This window comes from Sinocyclocheilus rhinocerous, unplaced genomic scaffold (assembly GCF_001515625.1).
Source record: "Sinocyclocheilus rhinocerous isolate Xijiao unplaced genomic scaffold, SAMN03320098_v1.1 scaffold165, whole genome shotgun sequence".
NCBI lineage: Eukaryota > Metazoa > Chordata > Actinopteri > Cypriniformes > Cyprinidae > Sinocyclocheilus > Sinocyclocheilus rhinocerous.
This window is the reverse complement of record NW_015630990.1, coordinates 355631-381022: the sequence shown is the minus strand read 5'-3', so window position 1 is coordinate 381022 and position 25392 is coordinate 355631. Positions and strand designations below refer to the sequence as shown.

The window sequence follows — 25392 nt, the reverse complement described above, 5'->3', positions numbered from 1 at the left end:
AGATCTATCAAATGATATGCATATTGTGTTGATGTGTGAACAATCGCGCAATATACAATCGTTTACGCACTTGAAAAACGCAATTTCGCCCCCCAGTGGCCGATTTCTTTCAAAATTCTTACAGACCTTTGGCCCTAAATGTGTCGAACATGCCCACCAAGTTTCGTTCCGATCGACCTCCGTTAACCCTGTCAAATAGGTGCTTAAAAGGTTTTGGCCAATGGCGGCCATGTTTTTTGAGATACGCGAATGTCCTCATAGTCACTTGTGCCGCTTTGGACCATGACACTGCATACCAATTTTCAAGTCGATCGGACCAACGGTTGTGCAGTTATCATCATTTTTATGTTTTTCCGTCTTATAGCGCCACCAAGTGGCAGAGCTGCGCGGTTTTTATTCATTTGTTCAAAGATTGAGCTTGTACACATGTGTACCGAGTTTGGTGAAGATATCTCATTCCGTTCAAGAGTTATAGCTAAAATAACATTTGGCTAACGTTAGCATAGACGTTTCTTTGCACGCTGTTGTGCACGAAAATCGAAATTTCAACTTTTTTTTGATAATTATTGATAATCAGTATCCAGAGAATATTTCTGCAGTGGTTTGGTTCCGATCGGGTGAAAAACCTAGGACTAGTTCGCAAAAGTAGGTTTTGGATATAACTCAATTTTGTGGAAAAACGGTGCGTCGTCGAGCAAAAAAGTTTGCTTAGCACTTTTGTTTGCTATTGGCCGATTGGGCTGAGACTTTGATAGGTTCTCCCCAAATTGAGCTCTATCATTTGGCCAAGTTTCAAGTCTCTAGGCCTTACGGTTTGGTCTGCACTATCAGTTTTAGGGGAGAAGAATAATAATAAAAAAATAAAAAAAAATCCTAACGATTTCAATAGGGTTTCAGCACTGCGTGCTTGAACCCCTAATTACAACAACAATATGCTATTGGACACAATGAATCACAGAGGGGTTATTATAGCTAACTACAAACTATAACTAAAATGTACTTCAGATAGTTGCCAATACATTATTTATTTTAATTTAGTTTAACTTGATGAATTAACTGAAAAAAATAAAATAAAAACGTAACTAAAATTAAAATGAAAATTAAAGTAATACAAACTATAAAAGTATTTAAATGGTTAACAGTCTTTAACTACAGCATATGTGTAAATCCAGTGAATGTCATAATGCAAAAAAATCATGATTAAAAAGCTGGAACATTTCATCAGCTGGACAATTTGTCAGTTATGATTTATACAATTTAGCATTAATCCAACACAAACCATGACAGTGTTACCAAGTCACATTATGACAAGCAAAAAAAAAAAAAAGACACTACTGCTACTAGTACTAAATTGCTGATTTGCACTATTAGATTAAAATAAGATAACAATATGTATTAATTTAAGTCCTTTATCTAACACATTATCTCTTTGCGTTATAAAAGTGTTTGATGCTGTATAATAGATCCTACATAAATCAAGTTGATGCATAGTCTTTGTCATATGTAATCTTGTTGAATCAAATTTATAATGGAGCCTATCTCCAATCATGTGTTATTATTCTGCTCAGAGCACATGTATCCATTCATCCTGAATGAAGCCATTATAAATCAACACCTCTCATAAACATTCATCATACTGTGAGACAGAGAAATCCCCCCAGATCAAGTAGATCTCACTAACACACAGCAAACTCTTTACACATATCTCATGACTTATCTTAGTTATATGCATCAGGCATAACGTACGAGTGTCTGGTTGCATATAATGCAGCAGCTATGTTTGGCATGCATCCTTTTCCCGGTGACAACGTGAAGACAGATCTCCATGTTATGGCTGCAAATTATGAGAGATACAATGAGATATTATGGCTTATGCTGGCCTACTCTGGTTCCTTCCACAGGATTCACAGTAGACAGATGTGTGTCATTAGTCTTTACACATCATGAACATTAAAATTACAGGAAGAGTTTACCCTCTAAGGTTCTCATTTCTCATTTGCGCTTATGCTTATTCACTCCTGGGACCTCAAGACACGGCAATGACATAAAACTGCACTGGTTGTCACATCTCGTGGCAATAAATTACATTTTGTTCCTCACACAAAACTGAAGTATGTTTTTTATGATACTTTTATAGTGCTTATTTTACTCCTTTCGTTGTATGCCAAAATACAACTTCAGTTCCACTGAAGAAAGTTAGTCACACAGTAGCTTATAACAACACAGGAGTGAGTAAATAATGAGAAAATTCTCATTTGTGGGAGAATTACCTCTTTAAAGTGAACTAGAAAAAAACAAGTGCTCACAAGATCTCAGATTTCACACACCAGATCTTACAAAAACACATACAGATGTCCAATCTATCATGTCATAATATTTAATTTACATAAAAAAGCAAAGATGATGTCAGAACTGATGGTTGAAGAAATCTTTCAATCTCCTCCTCAATCATCATCTCTCTCATTCAGTTCCAAGCAATCGGGACCACCCTTCTCCACTGACCCCTCAATAAACTTTACCCTAGTATGACTACACAGTGCACACAGCTCCTATGACAAATGTATGACATACACACATGCCACAGGGTTGACTGGCAGGCAGTTTCTGGCAGCACACAGGCTATCAGAGTTCACTAATGCTGGGGATCCATTTTCTGTGTGAATGCCTCAGATCGCAGATCGTTTGTTCCTCTTGGCAGTATAGCAGCCTGTGTTCCTCTAGAACGTTCCTCAGCTGCACTTTGATGAGAGCCCACTCTACTTGAAGGAATAGTTCATCCAAAAATAAACATTCTGTAATCATTTAGTCACCCTCATGTCATTCAAAATCTGCACGATGTTCTTTCGTACGTGGAACACAGAAAGAGACGTTTAGTAGAATGTACAAGCTATTCCTTTTCATATAACAGAACTAGAATTGCTGAGGTCCAAAAATAAAAAGAGCACAATAACATACAGAAAGTTTTATTTTGGTGAAAATTTTAATATGCACATTTTTAAATGTGACACATTAAGTGATTAAATTTCTGCCTTTTCCTCACATAAAGCATGCTCACATATTTTGGAGCTTGCTATATGTGGTCATCATTTACTTTCACTGTGTGGAAAATAGCAGCGTGAACATTTTGCTAAACGTCTCCTTTTGTGTTCCACAGAAGAAAGGAAGTCTTACAGGTTTGTACGGCATGAGGATAAGTAAATGCTGACATTTGATCACATCAAAAGCCACCCATGAGCACCAGGACAGCTTTCTTAAGCAACCTCCCAGCTCAAATGAGCTCAAAGGCTAAATTTTATTATTTTGCAGTATTTGAGATGTGGACTACACTAACGCTCACTAAATCTACACTATTGCAATGCATTGTGGCACTCCCTCTTTGAACCGACCCAGTGAGAGTGTGGCGGAGGAAATCTTAGATTACTTCAAAATGCCGGCATTGCATTTTAAGCTTCTATATCAGATAACAGTTGGTTGCACAGATTATGGTAAATTGGGAATGTTGACAGGAAGCCAAAGTATTACACTTTCAAATGAGCTCAGACTGAAATTCAAGACTACAATAGTGTGTATTATTAAGCCAGTCCTGACAAACAGAAAATGCACACTGTACTTGTGAATGCACACTCGAGAAAAATATAACAGAAACGTTCTCACACAGGGAGCTGCTGCTATGGAACTTTACTACAAGTCACAGCTGATATATGACATGCTGATTGCATGTGTTAAAATATAAGCCATGTGAGACTTTTCTTTTCCCCAAATCATTTCATCTACTGCCACCACCAGGGCGGATAAAGAAAAGAACAAATGGCACAATATAGACACATGACAGTCTGCTGTGACACAGTCAAAACATTTGAGCTCTTAGAAATCACACACTTACAGTCAATTAATATCTTTGTGTTATTAACTTTCCTTTGAGCTTGATTTACACTACTGTTTAAAGGTTTGGGGTCGGTACCATTTAAGGCTTTTGAAAGTCTCTTATGTGCACCAATGCTGCATTTATTTGATCAAAAAAACAACAAAAAAAAAACTGTTATATTGTGAAATATTATAACAATTTAAAATTACCATTTTCTTTTTGGATACATTCTAAATGTAATTTATTTATGTTATGGCAAAGCTACATTTTCAGCAGCCATTAATCCAGTCTTCAGTGTAACACAGAATCTTCAGAAATCATCCTAATATGCTGGTCTGATGCTCAGTAAACACATTGTTGTTATTATTATTATTACTACTGTTACTATTATTAGTAGTAGTATTATTAATGTTGAAAAAAGTTTGCTGCCTCCTGACAGGATTTGTTGATGAATAGAAACTTCAAAAGAAACAGAAACAGAAAACTCCTGTAACATTATAAATGCCTTTACTGTCACTTTTGATCAAAAAAGAATTTTACTGATCCCAAAGTTTTTAACAGTTAATCTGTTCACATTTAATATTCACCTTAATCAAGATCATAAAAAAAAATCATTAAAAAGTCCTTGTTTTTCAGTCAAATTCCATTCCTTCAAAGAACTCAAAATTATTACATTATATAATTGGTTAAACATTTAAAACGTTACACATATAAAATGGAATTAATAAATAGCTACAAATTGGTAAACAACTTTTTAGTAGCAGCTTGTAATCAAGCAAATTCTTTCAAATGTAGCTTGACTGTAGGTTAAATATTTGAAATCAAGCTATTATTTAAAGCAGCTTCCCCAAAAACTTGAGATCTGGATCTTACAAAGCATCAAAATAATTTTTGAGAAGCAAACACATCTCCATCAGACTGGGCAGAACCAGCGAACCTGTTGCTTAGCAAAATGTTTTGCAGCTCTGCTGACTAAATGAGAAAGGGGTAGGAGTGTAGAGACAGTAAGAACAAGAGGGAGAGAAAGGTATAAAAAAAGAGCAGGGATAACTGTCATGATTCCAAGCATCAGCCACCACCACCCGCAGGTGAGTGCATCAGATAACACAAGTGCCAATGCCAGTGACACTGCACCTTAGCAAAAGCAACAAGGGCACACACACACACAAACATACAGACAGCCATCACAGCTCGAGTGTGCCCGTTAGCAGGGGGATTTATTCTCTACATACAGTGCCGGGTGGTTTGAGGGAGCTCGGAGCTGATCACAGAGGATCCGAAAACAACATCCGTCCACTTTCACACTTCAGTGGAAGAGGTGGCCCCTCCCGGCAGGGCTGCGTAGTCTTGCCATCTGGAGAATAAATCGAGTGTGAAGTACAGTATAGTTTGGGACCAAGCTCCGTGGCGGCAGCTCAGCAGTCAGTTCATTAGTTCCAAACTTCCAGGGATTGGAGCTGGGAGGGGGGCAGTGCGGAGCGAGGCTGCCACAGAGAGAAAGAGGAGGCGGGCAGGGAAGAAGAGGGGGGGAAAGGAGCCGTTGAGTGGAATGCCCCAAACTGAGCCGCAGTCTATAGGGCATCTCTGCCACAAAACACACAAATAAACAAACTCGCCCCCGGAGCAAAAAAAAGACAGGTGTAGCCATCAGCCCCTGCTGGAGGAGAGAAAAGGACGACTTCCTACCTCTCCTTATCAGTAAGGAGAGATATTTTTTAAATACTAAGTGTGTGAGTTATGCCTTGGTCCTGAGTGGCAGTGGCAGTCACTGAGTATTCTGAACCGTCTGTCACATGGCACCAAGCGGGGAGGAAAGTGTAAGGATTGGCAGTGTTTGCTATGGGGGGGGGTTGCACAACAATGATGCTTATGGCACACAGACAAGATCCAATCATCAATTTAAAACAAAGAAACAATTCTCATTCATCAATTTCTTCATTTATCAGTGTACAACATACACGTGCCATGTTTTGTGATTCTACCACAGTTAAGCGGTTTTTATAAAAGGACAACAATAACAATATGAAAAAGAACTAAATGACCATAAAACGTCCCAAAATCTAAGGAAACTCATAAGGGACTAATTCAGAATGTTCTACATAGGCAGCAACTCTTTGTGGCACACAAGTAGTGCTCTGCATGGAAGACTCAACTGACAATTGATTTCAGTAGAGTCTGACGTTAGCATGTTGCTAAGCTAACAGCACAATACTCTAAAAAGCATATAATTCATACAACACAAATATTGGTTAAAAATACATCCAAAGAAAGTTTAGTATTGAATTAAATATTTTTTTTTATGTAGGTTCTGAAACAGAGCATGTGTATTCAATAAATAATTAGTTAATTTAAGTTCAAATTTCATAAAAAAAGAATCAGAATAAACAATTCTTCCACAAGTTAAAGGGATAGTTTAATCAAAATTAAAACGTAAGTTACCATTAACCTACCCTAACATCGTTCCAAACTTGTATGACTGACTTTCTTGTGACTTTCTTTTTTTTTTTATTCGTTTGTTTGTATAATGCATTATAAAAGTGTGCTAATCATATACTCAGCCTCCAACTCACACACTGGTGAGTAAAATCTGATAATTTATTAGCCATTGGCTAATATTAGACATCATTTAGTCGCCCAGAGTGAAGATTAGTCGCATATGCGAGTGATTTACTCGCAATGTAGAGGGTTGGACAGTTTTAGGACAACATGAAGGTGAGCTAGCGACTTTTCATTTTTGGGTGAGCTATCCCTTTAACTTAGTTCACTATCTAACCTGTAGGCTCTCAGGATATTAATTTAGAATTAAAATAGTTTGATGTTGGAGCTGTGGCCTAGTGGCTAATGCATATGATCTGACACATTAAACTATGGTGCTTATATCAGGCAAGTTTGAATCTAGCTTTTCCAACTCTCTAGTTATTATTTCCTATTCCATCTCCTTGCCCTTTCTGATAAAATTTACAAAAGGCCCAACTAACAACTAATAAAATTCCCAACTAGAATTTTACAGCAAAGATTCTACCAATGATCAGCTATACACAACTGAATCATTTTGAATAATGACACAATCTGAATGCATTTGAGCACTGAAGTATCACAGGAACACCTTGGTTAAATCAGTGCCTCGATGAAAAAAAAGTCCTCAGAACCTGTGCACATGTACAGTATGCATTCCTTTTCCATCCTCCTCAACGGCCCATAAAAGAGTAACTGAGCTGCGGGAGTAGTTTCATTTAGTAGCACGAAAAATAAAACATCCATCTATAGGTATACAGAACCCCCCATGGATTTCCAATTGCCAGGATGGGGAAAACAGCTCAGAGTGTGGGAAGTGAAAGAGCGGGTGCAGAGGAGCGAAGTGTGTTTTATTATTGAGTTAATAACTCATTTTTACATTACGCAGTTGTGTGCTAGCAAATAAATAATGGATCACGGCTTTCCCCATACCATGCCAGGCTCTTTAAAGTTAACATATGGTCTTTAAAATTGACTGCGACTTGTACAAAGGATTGTAAGTGCTTGTAGTCTTGACAGATTTATACCATCAAACAGCTGAGGAGCAATGGGATTATTTTTCAGGCTCTTCGCGAAATACATTGCTATTTTTCGAGAGTGAGTTATTAGCATTTTTATCTGGGAGACTACAGAGAGCGTTAATTTTATCAGCTCTGACAGGAACATGAGCTAGCGAAAAGAAAGCCACTCAGCTCAAAGAGGGGACCCGAGACGTCTTCTCTAATGCCATTTTCTCCCCTCTCAGATCACCTAGCATTAATGTTCCTTAACAAAATAATCCTATCCGGGCAGAACCTGACAGAGAGAACTGAATTTTGGCTCAGCAATCTTATCTTTTATACTTCTCATTTAAGAACAACATTAACATTGATATATGTCATTATGCTGAGGTCTTACATGGTAACAATGCCATAATGTTTTTATCCTTTGAGCACATTTTTGACACTTAAAAGCCATCATAGATAGATCAAGTTGTAACTAAAGCTCTGAAATGACACAAAAGACCTGAAAGCATTAAGCTAGCTTTAGTGGATACTTTCTTAAAATCTTTTCCCCCACTTGGTTGAGATAAAGAAATGAGTGGGTGTTGAAAAACATTGGGAGTCATCACCTTTCTTCAGGGGTCACCGTTTAGGCTGCCTGTCAAACTTTTTCCCACTCAAGCAGGAATAGCCTCTGGCCATATCAATCATCTTTATTAACATGACTTAAAAACCTTTGTTAGCTGACTCCTTTCCACCGGTTCTCCTTTTAGCTCCTGCTCCAATCACGATTTCATGGAGAGGTAGACAGGGCCAATTGGCTGGCTGTGTGGGCGGGTCGAGAATGCTTTTAACCTGCAGCATCTGCTGAAGTCCTGCTGTTTGCTCAGTGTGAAGTGGGCACCTTGTTTCAAGTGAATGTGATAGGGGGGCATTTTTGCCTTTATTGGCACATAATGGGACGGAAATGTGTTTGTTTTAAGCATTGCGCTTAGGTAGCTTTCTTTGGAGTAATTAAGGATCGGCACCTGGCTAAAAAAGAGAGTTTTAAATGATGAGGATTTTGTGATTATGTCTCACAGAGTCAGGTGTTGGGTGAAGAATGAGAGGTTAGGGCGGTCGGTACCTTGTTGTTGAGGGCGACTCCATCCTCACAGTCGAGAACGGCGCAGTCCACGTCCAGAGAAGTCAGTTTCCTCACACCTAAGGAATGTTCATATGTGTATTTGCTTCCGAAACCTCCTTCAGGAAGGTTGGAGCTTCCGTAACATCCCGGTTCCAAGTAGAATGGGTACGTTTCCCCAGTGTTATCCAGTCTTACTCATTGGGTAGTGCCACAGCAGCAGTAGCTGGTCCTCTTGTGCAAGCCCTGGCCTACGCCAAAAAGTAGGGGCGCAGGTGGCTTCCACAGGACACTGGAAGGGGCAGTACCTGTGGCCCTTTGTTAGGGATCCCAATTCGTCGGTCATCCGACGTGACGTCGAGAGTGACCGACTGAAAGGGAACGTCTCGGTTACATATGGTAACCCTCGTTCCCTGAAGGAGGGAACGGAGATGTCACGTCCCGTCGCCACAGCTCCTGTACCATCGCTGAGCGGCCGAGTCACCAGCTCGGCTCCTCAGCGAAAACCTGAATATGCGCTGCATCTGCTGCCTACTTATACTCACGCTGTGATCAGCAGCAGCTGGATGCAATAATCGCATGCCAATGTGCATTGGCTCGTTTAGTTTACACTCGAAGTAGATTGGTCTCTCTAAGCGAGATCCCAATTTGTCGGTCATCCGACGTGACGTCTCCGTTACCTCCTTCAGGGAACGAGGGTTACCATACGTAACCGAGACGTTTTCTCTTATCGTTGCCAGGAACGTACAGGACGGCACGGCGTGGTATGCACTTTAGAGAGGTGCCAGGAGTATGGTGGGAATGCTGGCTAGACTGACACCAGGGAACCGCAGATAAAAGTAGACGACTTATCCCCCTGAGAAAATTTAAATATTTATGATGAGTATTTTAACATGGGTCAATGACATGACACATTTTCTGTCCCATCTATTAATTTACATTAAAAATGCAATTCATACATACAATCACTTGAATACACCTTGCCTGTGAGAAGCACGTTTTTAATTTGTGTAATTTTTCATTCATTACATTTTTTCCATTTACTCTCCTAATATTGAAGAATTTTTGGGTATAATATGTTACAGTTTACTTTATTTAGCTATCCTCACTTACATAAATAAACTATAGTGTCTTGCACCCACTAGTAAAAAAAATATCAAAAATGATATCTGGTGTCTGAATAATTTTTGTTTTGACTGTACATAGTCGGTATTCTACTGTAAAATGTCTCCATCTTGTGTACCAGATTTGTAAATGTCATGACATCTAGAAAAAAATGATGTAATATAAATCAGCTTTTCCATTATAGAAAACATATGTGGTGAAAATAATGCAAGCAACTCCCAGAAACAACCGAGACATGCATTCGTCTCTAACTGCTTGTTTACAAGCTTTTGAGCGGTTCAAATGATGAAAAGAATGATTGAATAATGTCTGTGGAATATCTTCAGTGAGATTTACACAAATCATGCAGTCTATATACAGATATCAACCACCTGCACTGCTCTAAATCTTCTTACAGGAGTTTGAGACTGGAAAACTTTCTTATCAGGGATCTAGTTTTTTTTAAGTGCAATTAATTTTTGTGGACCAGCTTTCATGTTGCAAATACAAACTTATCGACCAAACCACACAAAAGTGTGTATTACTCCAAATATGTATTCAGATGCATGTGACTAAAGCTGCAGATGAAGATGATTAACAACCATTCTAGAGAAATGATGAATTCATGAAAACGAATGGGAAATGTGTAATGTGTAAACATGGACAAATGTTCAGATATCTTCATCTGTTCTTTTGGTGTAATAACCAACCTGAATTGTATTAGTATAAATAAACAGTATAAAGCTCTGATCATGAAACCGTGATGTGCTCAAACTCACAAAATATTACAACTGCATGTACAATAAAGTTATTTATTAAAACTTTGGCATTAATTACAACTCTCAACATGTAAAAAGGTGGTTTAATGTCACTAAACAGGATTTTCAGTACCAATCCAATTTGAACATTTGTTCACAAGGTGTAGACAACTAGTTTATTTTTTAACGAGGCCTTCAAATCTTTGCAAATATTACCACATCCCTTATTGTAGCTATTTATTTTCAAGTAGCAAAAGATATATATATATATATATATATATATATAAACAATTCTAATTAAAAGAATGAAATTCTTGAAACAAAACAAAACAAACAACAACAACAAAAAACCCTTTGGTATAATATGCTATTTCTTTAAAAAAATTTTGATTGTGTATTATTATTTGAAAACGGTCTGCCACCCTATTAAAAATAAAACAGGAAATTATATCATAGAGAGGGCACCAGCAGACCCTCACGACTGTGTGTCAAGGTCAGTAAGCATATTAAAATATCAGATAATTTGATGTTTTATGACATGGCAATGTTAGTTGTAAAATCATTTGGTGATACTGCACAAAAACAATGATATTTATGAATAAATAATTCATGATTTAAAAAATATATTTTACCTTATATATACATATTACCTTAATAGAATTCATAGAACTTTTTGATAAAAATGCATAGTGTTGCATGTATTTCAGTTGTAAGGACAATTTGTCATTATACTTTTAGCTTGATAGTTAAACCACATGACAGTTTAAAGTCAATAAGCCTAAATCTTTCTTGAAAACAGCATTTCAAAACCAACATGAATACAAAGAGTAACATTTCTAAAAACATGCGTTTTAAACTAGATAATGTGTTTTAAACTTAAAATACTGTGATTTGTGAAGAGTTGGATTTTAGAGATCTGTTGTAGCCATTCATTTGTTTGCTGATCTTTCTTTATGCCTGCACACATGTAACAAACCTCTGGCTACTCTCAAGTTCTTATCCTGAACTTCAATTTCCCTTCCAAATCTTTACAAACTGAAGAAACAAGGTTTGTTTTCCTTTCAGTCCTCTAATGGATAAACACTGCTGACCTGAGGCTGTTATCTCCGACAACATCAGAGCAAACGCTTCTTCTCTAATGCTAATTCACAATGGCTTAGCAAGCACAGCTGAATAAATCTATTTAGGGCCAAGCCAGTATGATATGAAAGAGACTTGGGAGAGATTACATACCCCAATACAACAAAGTTAAGACAAGACCACAAATCTGTCTGGTAAATGAGTTCTAGAAGCTGTCAGATTTCTGTTCCCCTGTGTCAGGGCTAATAGAGGTGTGCGTTTATGGCTTAATTTCCACATTTTATCACACACTAATAAACACTGTTATGGCTCTGACACGTTTTAAATTGTTTTTTCAGTATGTCGGGGTGTTCAAACAATTAGCGTTAATAAATGCGCCAAATAATTGGTATCACATACAACTAATTACAGCCGGGAACAGTCTTCGCCTGTCGGTTCCTTGCGATTGCACATGAAGGGACCGTATTAGTTGACTGTATTCCTTTCCGCCCTGACAAAAAGAAGGGGGTAGCATAGTGCTTTAAGGGGGGAGTGAAGGGGTGAAGTATTCTCTTTTGCTCTTTGTTGTCAAAAGAAGCTAAAGTCACTTCAATAGCAACTTAATCCAATCCTTCACGCTTATAATTGCCCTCAAGAACCAAGCAAGCATATTCTCGACTGAGATGATGCAGCTATACCAGGAAATTAAAAGCAATTCAGGTAGTTATGGCTGCGAGCACTTTGCAGGCCTAAGTACACAGAGTCACGCCAGGGATTCGCAATACTATAGTGTTCGGATTTGGTCAGTGGCACTAGCTCAACAAGGGGAAGGAGGAGGAGGAGATATGCAAAACCACTCTCAATGCAGACAGAGAGAGAGAGGGGAGGAACTTGCTATTACTCAAGACCCCCAAACCTTACAGTGCACGGATTGGCAATAAAGAATACAAACAGCGAAATTGGATAGAACAATCGCAGAGGAGGTAGAGGGCATTATGCATGTACGTGTGTAGGGGGTTGGCGAAGAAATGGGTACGGCAAAAGGGGGAGGGAGGATCCAAATTAAATCTTCTACATTCAATGCATACTGCTGCAGGGTGAAAATGTTAAAAAGCCATTTTAAGTGAGCACTTGAAAAAGAAATAAATTATCTTGTAAGTAGGAGGCTTACAAAATGATGGCACTCGTAATTAAAGAATAGATTTCATAAAGGAGCAGAATTTTTTTTTTTAGAAACCTCCATGGGGGAAGAGAGGGGTTTCCTTGATGGATCTTTATCAGAGAGAGAAAGAGAGTGGGAGCAGATCGCTTGACGGAGGTACAAGGGGTCTAATAGAGAAACGCCATTCAGCGCTGCTCTCCCTCTATGCCTTTTTAAACACAGTAGGGGTTTCACTTTGCTGCAACCTAGCTGCCACGGGGAAAGAGAGGAGTTTGCTTTGTTTAGTTGTTACTCTCTCTTTTATGTTTGAAGGAGATAGAGGAGGGAAAGACAAGTCGGTAAATTCAGGAAAGGTTTTTTGGTGTTCTCCGAGGGTGGCGCTTTGAAAACCAAGCGGCTGGCCTCTCACGCGAGAGAGCGTGATGATGTGAGTGCAGCAGGGGAGGACGCTGGCTGTGTGTTCATGTGCTGTAGACACGCACACGTCCATGTCATGGTCATATTAATACATGCATAACCATCAGGCTTCTAATAAAAGATTTCATACGAGCTGCACGACAATACACACACAAACGGATGATTTATGTCTGAAGAACAAATGTGTTTCTCATGGTCTCATTCTTCTTACAGTATATTTATCGATGTTAAAGGAATAGCGCACCCAAAAATAAAAAGTCGGTTACACTTTATTTTAAGGTTTAAAGTACAATTATACATTTAAGTACTGAGTAATATTAATTAACTACATGTACTCATATGGTTAGGGTTAGGATTAGGGTTACTTGCATGTAATTATGCATCATTTATTGTTACTATAATATAATAATAAGTACATGTAACATGTAACAAGGACACCTTAAAATAAAAAAAGTCTGCCATCATTTACTCACCCTAAAGTAATTCCAAACCTGTATGACTGACTTTCTTCTGTGAGACACAAAAGAAGATGGTTTTTAAAAATGTGGTATTGTTTATCCATACAATGAAATTAAATGGCAACCAATGTTATTTTTGGGCCCTAATATTCTGTTTTGCATAAGAAATACATCATACAGGTTTGGAATGACATGAATGAGTAAAATATGACAGAATGCTCATTTTGCATGAACTATTTCTTTATGGATTTTAATTTGAAAAAATAAACTGAACGAATTTCTAGAAAAATTTTCTCTGGAATCTGTGTTGCAAAAAATATATAATTTATGGTGGCAAAAATTAAGATAAAAAAAATCAAATGTAGTAATGGGTTTAATATAAATTGGATAATAGACATAGAAAACCCTATTTAAATGACTTAGGTCAGTGGTTCGAAGTCCACTTAGCACATTTCAAATCTATTTCATTTTAAGGGGTCTTTATTCAGCACAGAGTATTATAATTAATTCTGACTTGGGAATTTAATTCTCTGGTGGAGGAACTGATTGACAGAGACCAACCAAAGGAAAAAAATATAAATGTCTGGGCTATTCGAATGAGGTTCTTATTCACACAGACACTCTAAACCACATCACACAAGGAAATTACATCTTGTCTTTTCTTTAAAGGGGTCATATGATGCGATTTCAAGTTTTCCTTTCTCTTTGGAGTGTTACAAGCTGATTGTGCATAGATAAGATCCCTGAAGTTGCAAAGACTAAAGTCTCAAAACCAAAGAGATATTCTTTATCAAAGTTAAGACTCTGCCACGCCCCCTAAAACGGCTCATTCTAACACGCCCCCACATATCTATGTCACTATGTGGAAATATTTGCATAATGCCGCCCAAATGTGCATGCAAAGAAAGAAGGCGTGGTTTCAGTAACCGCAGTTAGTGTTGAAGCAGCATGTCAGGGAGATGCTGTGTGTTTCTAGGCGAAAGCAAAAGCACTTTATTTGGCCTTCCGAAAGTAGATGCATTTAGGAATCTTTAAGATTACTTACAACAGAACAGCAATGCATTTTATGGACGACCGTTTTGTGAACCTAGGAGAGGAGGTAATTCTGACTTTGCTATGACAATCTGGCGCTTCTGAATCAGCTACTGTTTTGTTATTAGTTTAAGTATTTGCTATTGACTGTTCAAATGCGGAGTTTTGCGCATCGTGTGTGTGTGAGAGAGAGAGCGAGAGAGACAGGGTCGCATCACAGTGGAGTCAGCTGTCTTAGCCGTGGCTTGTGTACTGCAAACACATACCAGCTTCATCACTGTGTCTGTCATGCAACTCTGTTCCCCTTTCGTGCTCTGTCTTTACATTTATTTTGAAAGATGAAGCTCGCGATTATGGTAAGGGGCGTTACATTTCTGACGCGTGCTTGTGGTGTTCGGCCAATCACAATGCATTGGGTCAGCTGGCCAATCAGAGCAGTCTGCTCTGATTGGCCAATCACAATGCACTGGGTCAGTTGGCCAATCAGAGCAGACTGCGCTTGTCAAAGGAGGGGGCTTTGTAGAAAACGAAGCGTTTGAGAGAGGCGGGGCATAGAGGACCTACAATAATGTACAGTATTTGAAAAATAATGTGTTTTTTGAACATTAAAGCATATCAACATATTCTGTTACACCAAATACACAAAATAATGATCTTTAAAAAAAGCATCATATGACCCCTTTAAATAAAATGATTGCAAACTAAATGTTTTTCCACATGGCTTATAATCCAGTGTACTGATGCTATACAACAGCAATGCAAACACTGCAGATGTAATTAGTATTAGCTTATGCAGTAGTTTGCAATGTTGGCTTACTTAGCCATGAAAGTCATAAAACTTTGTGGCATACCACTCTCACATTATAAACCAACCGGAATCCTGTTTAACAATGGCTAATGAGATTTTTATACCAACTTTCAACATGCTAATTCTTTCACGAAAGTCACTGCAGGAAAATGAGCTTATCTCCCAGTGATTTATTTGATTACATGATTTGCCCACTTCTCATTTGAATCCACATTTAGCTAAGAAAACCCTGAAATTAATACGCGCAAGAGTAACTCAAGTGGCTAATATTAAGTGTACAATAATTCACATAAAAAGCAACACAGACCATGGGCAATAAAAACAAGAAGCAATAAATGTTATTACGGCACTACGGCAGCTCTGGAACCTTTTGGAGAGGGCCGGCCTTCCTGGCCAGATCCGTACAGAGCTTCCGAGATACGCAATCTGGACCGTTTTATTGTTACATCTGTCCAGCATTTTTCCATGTCATTAAACTATTATATACATTTTATAAGTTCAGCAATCCCTGATGTAGACAACATTTCTGCAGTCCTCACTTTTCTGGACTTGAAAGGCTAAGATAACAGGGTGGTTAGCTTAGCAGTTAGTGGATTTACTGGTGAGAGTTCTGAGGTTTTCTGCTCTTTGCTGCTTTTATATGCTTCTAGACAGGCCTGGTCCTCATTAAATGTAAGTCTGGCTTCCCTATATAAGAGGACCAAGGGACAGCACAAAAACCTCTGGTGGTTTCGTTGGACATCGATTCTGCTCAGCTGTAGCTCCATTACTGTCCTACGAAACTGCACTGTTGTATTTAAAAAAGAAATGTTGATCATTAGCATTTCTCAGATGTTCTCATTTCATCTCAGATGCTCCTTTTCCTCTTCTAAACTTGAGATTAGACCCCAAGTAGGAGGTCTGAGAATGTATGCGGTCGTATACCATCACTTTCAAAATGCCAGCTTACCAGGAGACATGATGTGAAGATTTACTGCACGACTTTAACGTTGACATAAGTAGCTATTATATTTTTCATAATGATACTGTAAGCTAGCCACGCAAACTAAGAATGCACTCGTTTAACCGCCCACTGTGTTCGCTCTGGCTAAAAACATGTTGGTGACATTTTAAATAATAAGTGCACCAGTCCTATGATGCAACTTGCATCTGCATTTTATGATAAAACAAAAAGACCAGCATTTCATCTTAACTTGCGCTGACAAAACAACCAATAGGCCAAATCTTCTTTAAAACCCCACTTTAAAGGGGCTGTGAAATCAAATGATGGCAACAAAAACAAAATAGCCTTTTAGACAACGTAAAAAAAGACATAACAGTCATTTCCAGACAAAATAAACAAATATTTTTCTTCTGTTTTGTCTGTTTCCTACAGCATCGAATTTCAGCCTTTGAACCCCTGTGTTTCATGTATTCATAAACAGCCCTGGACACGGCACCATGGATAAATATGTTGTCCAATTTAACCCCCCCTTCCACATCACATATAAGCACTGTCAACCGCAGCTCTTTCAATATGCAGATTTCACAATTATTTCCAGCGTCTGGCAGCAACAGCAGTAGCTGTGTCTAAAATGCACAAAATTAAAGATTTGTGTTTCTACTCTGTGATAATCAGCATCTTTTTAATATGCAAACTATTTCCAGGAACTGTCGTGTTTGGGCTTTTAAATTAAATTTAGGAATGGGGTGGGAGGGAGTGGATGAAACAGAAGGTTAAAAAAAACAAACAACAAAAACAAATCAATGGCGTGATGCATAAACATGAAATAAGTTCGGAAGACGGTGGAGAAATAAACGGTCAAGGAGTCATCAATATTTATCCCATTTCCAGGCCTTGTCTTGCCCTCCCACCTCCTCCTGGCACCAGGCTAAAACAATCCCAATAAAAGCTGCTTCTCAGCATGGTATCAGCCTTGTTTTCCAGTCAGAAGACACAAGGTGCCGGCGCTAAAATATGTGGCCAAATTAACTGTGGGGCACTGAGGATAATCAGAGAGGCAAAGTGAAACTTTCTTCTCTCTTTTGCCACCTTACCTCCCTCCTTCCCTCCCATTCCAATCCCTCTCTGGGCTGACAGACACATCTGATCCTCTCGTAACAGGATCAGCTGGTGGCTGGTGACCCTGACAACAGTATCCCAGAAGTTGCATGTTCTCTGCTCCTCCATCGTTCCCCTTGCCGCTGCCTCATTAGAGTGGATTTTACGCCCTAATCTGCACAATGAGGGTGAAGTCATAGCAGTTATGTGCACTGGCCTACGCGTCTACCTGTAATCCTTGTGGAAAAGGGTTGCTTGCTCTCTCTCTTTCGCAAAGCTGCACACACACAATGGCTGACAAACCGCAAACTCTAAGCTCTAATTCTTCTCTACACAAAGGCTCAGACTACAGACGGCTCAGCTGTCAAGCATCAGAGTGTTTTTGTTTCCTGGACCAAAGACTCATGACTGCCTGCCTTCAACACGAGGAACATCTATATCCAATTCATCACACCAAAGCAAAATAATAACGACAACCTGTTGTCGAAAGTTACCCGGTCCCGAAAGAACGTCTGCAGATGTGTGCGCTAATAGCAGTCATAAAAATGAAAGTTTCAATTCGCGCCAATGCGAGAAACTGACTGTTCCGTTCGATTGTCACCCACAGCGGGAATGACACTGAAAATTTTCCCATTAATTTTTCTTTAGAAATAATTGAGAAGGGTCCATCAAAAGGAGGGAGCAAGCGATGGGTGTGGGGAGGGCAATGGGGTTAGCTTTTAACTTAGCATTTTTATTGACAAAATAAGGGATCCTACTAAGAGTGTGCACTCGGCAATAGCCATTCAGGCCTTTGGAGCTCCATTGTAGCACTTTGAAGGGTTTGAAAGGAAACCCCACTGGTGAAAATCCAGTGGAACATCTCCACAACAGAGCACAACTGTTCCCTTCGGCTTGAATGGGAGGGACATAAAAGGGGAGATGGACTTCTGAGGTACAGCCAGAAACAAAGGCAACAAAAGTGCTGATCATGAGGGAAAGACACAACTCGTTGCGGCAGAGGGGCATGGAGAAAAGGAGCCTTAGACAATGGCACTCACGGCCAAGTGACACACTGAAGAACCGAAAAATCTACTCAAGAAGTGCTTCCCTCCCCACTTCACAAAAAAACCCACAAGGAACTGCTGGTCGGCTCAGGGGCCAGATTGTCCCAGAGGGGAAAAGGACGAGCGAGAGAAACAACACCAGACTGACAGCAAAGTATAGCCAGAAAAGTGAAGAAAACAGCAACAGTCAGAGAATCTGACAGAAGGAGACGCAAAAAGATAGGGGGCTTGTTTTATTTAGGGAAAGACGGGAATATTCAGGAAGAAAGAGATAGAATAAGAGGGAGGAAGTCGCTCCTGTCTCTAGGCACTGTAAAAAGTTGAAGCTCGATCTCTGATGCATTCCCACAGTGCGAGCTCCGCCACAGCGCCACTATTCCTGACACTCCACTCTGTTCTTTTCCAGGACTTTTGAAGTGCCTCTTTGTGCATCAACACAATTAGCTTTTAACCCCCGGAGAAACATTCATCCCCACCTACTCGCCTATTCAACATGTGGAGCTGATCGCCTTCATCTCGTCCTGATAATAAGGCCCTCGTGACTCCACACATAAATAAATAAGTCTCATCTATAATTATAATGCCCTCCACTAACATTTCCCCTGCTTATTCCCGACACTTTGTTGGAACAGAAAAGATTCTTTTACCAGAACCAGCGTGCGTTGTCCATTTTAATGGGTGGCAGGGCTTCATTTACAGTTAAATCGTGTCACCTCCAAGACTGAGAGCATCTGAACACAAGCCGGTGAGGAGGAGAGGGGGGAGTGATTTGTTTGACATGTTTTTATAAAATCTCTCCAAACGATGGCCGCCTCCCCATCGCACCGGGTCATTTGCATGCTCTAACGCACAGCCCCAGCCTGAAAGATTAATGCTGATATGCATACAGAAAGAACAAATTTTGAGATATGCATAACGTGGTTTGAAATGTTCTGCACGTGCCTGTCCTTAGAACTTATGATATGCAAATAAATCTACTTTATTTGAAACTTGCTAAGAAAAACAGAGTGATAGTTTACCTAAAAATTAACATTCTGTCATAATTTAAGTCAATACAAACCTGTATGACTGACTTTCTTCTGTGGAAGACAAAAGAAGATATTTTGAAACATGTCTCAATGTCCTGGTCTGTTAATATGAAAAGAGGCTAAGGGATGTCTAAGGGATGTTTTTCTGCCAGTTTTATCGTCTAATCACCAAGAAAAGTACTAGACTGCAACAAGCTGTTTAATACTTGTGATTAGAGTTTTGTTCAAAAACTACCACCCTAATAGTAAGCCTTGCCTTAGCAAGCATCAGTAACTAGAAAATTAATCAAACTGTCACTTATGCTTACAGCAAAAATCACAGAGCGGAAAAATCAAAATAAGATCTACCATTTCCCCTCGGCTGTTGATGACAGACAGCATCCCAACTTGCACATTCCCTGTCAAAAGATCCAGGCGATGGAGGCGTGTACTGCCCCGTGCAACCAAGAGGAGCCTACTTTTAACCCACGTCTCTTTCTTTTCCTTTAACTTTAGCTGATTAATGGATCAACGCTGTAATTGATTAGTGGCAAGGTGTGAATTTAACCAGAGTTCAGCAGCAATAATGGTCTCTTGACAATAGCAGACGGCGTAAAATGTAAAATGATAGCCTGCAGCCTGATGGCCATCAAAGGAGAGCAGCCCACATAAAGAGGCCGGCTATTCTCTGGAGCGCTGAATTTCTTTGGGCTCTTTTCTCTTGGTAATGCTGTCAGTTTAATTGACAGGAACCATTATGGATGGTGCTTGTCAGCTCACCTTCATAAAACAAGCTGTAAAACAGCAAATAACAGGCTTATATGGCTTCATTATCTGAGGCACTCTAAATCACAGTGGAGGCGCTGGATTCTCATGTGTGTGGGTACGTGTACCATCCTTTCAGTTCAACCCTCAACTGAGAGGGCAGACAGGGCGTTTTCAGAGAGTAAAAAGAGGGAGAGAGAAGTTGAGTGGGTCAGTCTCTTCTCCAAGCGCTAATAAACCTCATCCTTTTCATCAGCTACAACGGTGAGAGAAGCCCCTTGCCATGTTAGCCAATCATTATCCAACACTTTATTAATTAGTTCACATCCACTCGCCTATAGTTCCAAACCGATGTGATCAGGGGCATCCAATGTTAAGATAAAATGTCCTCACAGTGGGACACAACTTAAGTGGAGAGGAAAAGAACAAGGAGAGAGAGAGAGAGAAAGAGAGAGAGAGAGAGAGCGAGAGAGAAATCGCGAGACAAAGAGAGAAAGGGAGAGAAATAACATTGTGTTAATAAAAGTACTGCCCCAGTGAAATTATTTAAGAGGTAACGCGACAGAATGGGGTGGTCGAGGCACAGATGGAGACTGCATCTGGGAGTAGAAACCTTTTGCCACTGCAGCACGCTTGACGAGCAATCGGTTTTATTTATTTCATGCAAATAGATCCGGGCCTTTCACTAACCTGACAGCGGGGGCTATGAGGTGTCGGCCTGTTTGAGGCGCTGAGCGTCTCTGACTGCTCGCTGAGGTGCTGCAGGGAAATACTGTGCGATAGGTGGAGGCAAGACTGTCATGATATCAGATTTTCACTACATGATTATCACGGCCAAAAGAATTCAGGACAATGGTATTAATCTCAATATCTATATTTTGAGGAAAAACAATATTGCTATCAGTGAAATTCATCTTTAACTCTTTTGGTCAATGAATCACACTTAAAATACGAGGAGGCAGAGAGAGTTTTTTTATAAATGGCACAAAAATAACTTCTAAAAAGTAGACTGTTTGCGCTTTATTTAGCAGATGTCATCAGCTCCGACATTATTTTATGTGGCCAAAGTAGCCACACATCCTACCTACTATGTTGGAGTGTCAACCAGTTACTGATGCTGGATTGCTTATGATATTAATTTATGTGTAGCATTAACAATATCAATATTTTATTATTTTGAATAGCATGATTATACTTCCCTTCAGTTCGTTTCTCTGTTGGGGGTTCCTGAAAATCTCTTGTGAAGTAATTTGTAATGTGTTTTCATAAACATAGATCTGTTGTAAAGCAGTTGTTTTAGTAGTACAGCTTTGATTCATTCATTAATTGATTGAATCATTCCCTTTTCAAATTAATTCATTCTTCCTTCCTTCACTGTTATTTTCTTTCTTGATTCATTCATTTACTAGCCCTAATAATATAGAACATATGTGACCCTGGACCACAAAACCAGTCATAAGGGTCATTTTTTGAAATGTGAATAAATAAGCTTTCCATTGATGTATGGTTTGTTAGGATAGGACAATATTTGGCTGAGATACAGCTATTTGAATATCTGGAATCTGAGAGCGCAAAAAAAACCTAAAAAAAATCTAAATATTGAGAAAATCATCTTTAAAGTTGTCCAAATGAAGTTTTTAGCAATGCATATTACTAATCAAAAATGAAGTTTTTATTTATTTACGGTAGGAAATTTACAAAATATCTTCATGGAACATGATCTTTACTTAGTATCGTAATGATTTTTGGCATAAAAGAAAAATCGATAATTTTGACCCATACAATGTATTGTTGGCTATTGCTACAAATATACCCCAGCGACTTAAGACTGGTTTTGTGGTCCAGGGTCACATATATTAAAACAAAATGATTCGTTTTAGAATAATACTCTGAATTACAATGAATGCAAATAAACTGAGAAAATAGTTGGATAGGGTGAGCCAAATATTACTAATTCTATTTCACTGACAGTCAGCCTTTGCCTGAGACGTACAAGTGTAGTAACTGTTTGGCAAACAGTGTGATTTGAGCGGTGTGGTTGGGATTGTTCTAGACACAGCAGTGAGTGGAGGACAGAGAAAGAGAGAGGAGGAACAAGAGATCAGTGTGACTGTCTCTTTAAACACGGGGAGGGCTAGAGAGAGACTGTCACAGGTTGAGAGTGCTGACTGATTAGAGTTTGTTTTAAACAGCAGTGCTAAGATTGACGAGTCGCTGCCAGAAGCTCTGCGTGCCTGACACTCTCTTTTCTCACTCCCACATACTCAAATGAACTACAAAAGACATAAGATGACATACATGACTTAGATGACCAAAAATGACTATGAAAAGTGACATTTTTAAATTTTCTTCAGAAAATGTGAGCGCAAGACTCACTATCATGATGCTGAGGCATTGTTGATGGTTGACAGGGTGTTTCTATGTTTTTGCTTAAGATGCTTACTAGGTTTTAAGGTTGCTAGATTATTATTTCCTGGACCAAATAAACAATCACACCCTTGGTGTGTTCGAAATTGCGACATTTGAATTTAAGCTTACTTCACAACTATTAGAAAAGTACATTGAATATAATATGAATATGGGTAGTATGAATGACATTGGGATGCACTACATCTGCCATGTTGTTACTGTCATGTGACCGACCAACGTCAGTTGCGTCACTATTCACAAATCCTCTCCCGTGACCTCATGGGATAGTAAAGTGTCCATCAAATGCACACTTCAGAATCTCCGCGGACGTAGTAGGTCATCTGGTTACTTTTCGCCTACTCTTTTTCGAATACTATGAATTCGGACACTATTTTTTCGGCATTCTGCTAGCAAGGAAGTGTTCAATTTCAGACATAGCTTCTGTCAGTATCTATGATATTCCAGACTCTAGATATAACTCAGTTCCCTCCTTCAATGGAAGTCTATTATTTTCATAAATTATGCAGCAAAATTTTGGCAGCCAATATTTTAAAAAATGTTGCCCGTAAACGATGCTACACTGTAAATCACCGTGACCAAAATTTGTAAATGTGTAAAAATGTAAAATATGTAAATTTTGTAAGGCAAAAACATTGAGAGGCCGCTCACTGCTGAATAACTTGACTACGACTGGTTAAATTTATCACCTGAGAATATGATTTCATTTTTGGTAAAAAATCATTTCGATGCATCACCCATTTTTACTCATTTTATGGTTTACCAAGCTGAGTCCAAGTCCAATAATTTAGTAATTGAACAATTCATCTCAATAACTGTTTGAAGTACTCATGTCCTCAGCACAAAAGCTTCAAGACAAGTTACACTCCAAAGTGTCTGTTCACTAATCCAGAGTGCATTATGAATATGCAGGTGTTTGCATTTAAGCATGCAACTTGCACCCACACACTCTTGCATGCACCCACACACAGGTGGCTAAACAAATCTAACCTATATGCCATGTCAAAGGAAGCAAACACACACACACACAGACTCTCACACTCTCACTCAGCCCCAGACAGGCGTTGCTTTGTCATACCTCTACTCTCGACAGGCCCTGCCGTCTTCACGCCACGCTCAACTCTTCTGGCTGCACTCCAAAGCACCTCAAACGCATGCCTCGCTCAGTCCCTCTGCCATATGGACAGATCTGAGCCCTTTGTAGTCATCTCTCTATGGAGGGCCTACCTGACTAAAGCCCAGCGGACTACGACCTGCAGGGATGAGCACGCCGGTGCCAGAGATTGGCTCTTAAACACGACGTAACACTTGCCATCTGACTGCCGTAACAATCTGCACCCTTCACACACATATATACACCAGACGGACATATTATGACTTCTGCAGAATAGAAACAATAGAAATAGCTAGTTTCTTTCATATTCTTTTCCCCCCCAATTTTTCAACATATTTGTTTAAATATAATATATTTTGAAACAAATGTTATTGAATATATGTTATAGAAAGGTGCCAAGAAAGCCCTGACTCGTGACAAAAACTATTTTCATAATATATACATTTTGTATTAATTATTTACTCACCCTCTTCTCATTTTCTTTGGTAGAATACATAAGAAAATATTTTAAAGAATGTTCAAGCTGCTCTTTTCCATAAAAGAAAGCATACAGAATGTACAGGCTGTTAAGCAGCAGAAAGGACAAAAAGCTCCATAAAAGTACCACAAATGTAGCCAATGCAACTCATACACCAGAAGATTCCATGTCCTTTACTAGTTTTATGTTAGAAAAACTTGAAATTATGATTCATATATATGCATACACATTTAAACTTTCTATAATGGTTATAACACTTCAATGGCATTAAACCTTGATGTGCCAGATTTGGAACATCAATATGAACAATGCTTGAAACTTGGTACGACGAGCACTTCCTGTGTCTATTTGCCTCTTTAAGATGAATCGCTTGATGTATTCCCCAATTGTAAGTCGCTTTGGATAAAAGCATCTGCTAAATGAATAAATGTAAATGAACAAAAGTGATTTGAGAGAGCTATAGTTCTTTAGCAAAAAGTGGCATAACATTTAAACCATTCGTCACATAAATTTACAGTATGGCTTAATAAGATATAGAATACCGTACACAAGTTTTGAGTTCACTGAAAGGACAAGGGCAGTGTAAAGATTTTTTTCTATATTTGTTCCACGAAAGATAGAAAGTCATACAGTTTTGGAACGACATGAAGGTGAGTAAATTATGACAATTTTTATTTTTGAGAGACTATTCCTTTAACTCTTACATTAAGATGTCAGGATGCTTACGCAATGACTGCGGGGCACAGCCCATAGCAGCATGTGTGTGTGTGTGTTTGTATATAGGGGAAAGATGGATGGTCTAGCTGCACCACAGGTGGCTGAGGCCCAGCGCAGGGAGGATACGGGTCAGAAAGACTCTGTCTCCAGCTTTGTGGATATGAAGGCAGCCCATGTGTCTCTTTGAACAGAACAACTGAACACAGAACAAATAGTTAGAATTCATAGACGGAGAAAGACCCAGGTAAGATCTTCCCATACCACCCATCTTTCCAGTAGACTGAAGCTGCCATGATGGGCAGTTGCGTTTTGTACCTACCCAGAGTCTCAGACCAAACAAATGGCACTGGTATGACTCTGAAATCAGATGGAAGATGAAAATATAGATTTTTATTGTATATTATAATATTGACATTTATTGACATATATTCTGCCCTTCAGTATATTCAACATATAAGCAATTAATGACTATTATTAAATATTTGATGTGTATTGTGCTTCAAAGTAAAAAAAA

At 39.0% G+C, this 25392-nt stretch overlaps 1 pseudogene; it reads right to left on the bottom strand.

Moving 5' to 3' along the window:
- Positions 1-25392, bottom strand: part of LOC107740912 (citrate lyase subunit beta-like protein, mitochondrial) — a 74425-nt pseudogene that overhangs the window by 29592 nt on the left and 19441 nt on the right.